The sequence below is a fragment of the Penaeus monodon genome, chromosome 33 (assembly GCF_015228065.2).
Source record: "Penaeus monodon isolate SGIC_2016 chromosome 33, NSTDA_Pmon_1, whole genome shotgun sequence".
Taxonomy (NCBI): domain Eukaryota; kingdom Metazoa; phylum Arthropoda; class Malacostraca; order Decapoda; family Penaeidae; genus Penaeus; species Penaeus monodon.
The window spans coordinates 3,067,015-3,067,552 of NC_051418.1; the positions used below are offsets into that span (position 1 = coordinate 3,067,015).

At 29.7% G+C, this 538-nt stretch overlaps 1 protein-coding gene across 1 annotated transcript in view; it reads right to left on the reverse strand.

The window, feature by feature from the left end:
* Window positions 1–538, reverse strand: part of LOC119593946 (eukaryotic translation initiation factor 3 subunit J-like) — a gene marked incomplete in the record, with an annotated part of 9,635 nt that overhangs the window by 7,967 nt on the left and 1,130 nt on the right.

Genomic DNA, 538 nt, shown 5'->3' on the forward strand with positions numbered 1-538 from the left:
CTACATGTTGCACAACTTTCTTATTATCAACTCGCATTATTTTTGGTCATTCTGTCCATTACAGGGAAATTTTATCTTGTACTACATTATTGTGGGAAACAAACTAACCTGATATAAACCCCTGATAAAGGTTTGATAAAATTTTTAAGAACACCAAAAATGCAGAAGCCATGACAATCACCTGATGCAACCTAGCCTAGAATAATAAGGACATATTGTCCTTATTATTCACTTGTGAGAGACATGGGCTAAAATAAACGTGTCTTAGATTGTTATGTGCTCCAGATGGTAAATGCAGACATTAGTGTTAATGTTACATATCTAATCAAGTATTACCCTTTTCACTTTTTACGTATAAGATATAGCTATCCTTTAATTTCTACATATAAAAGGATATATTTCATTATTATTAATGATGATAAATTCTTAACATATGTAGTACAAAATTAAGAAATCTTATCAACATACATATCTTTTAAATCTCCAAGGAAAATATTCCATGGCATGATTATCTGACTACCATTAATTAAACTCTGAT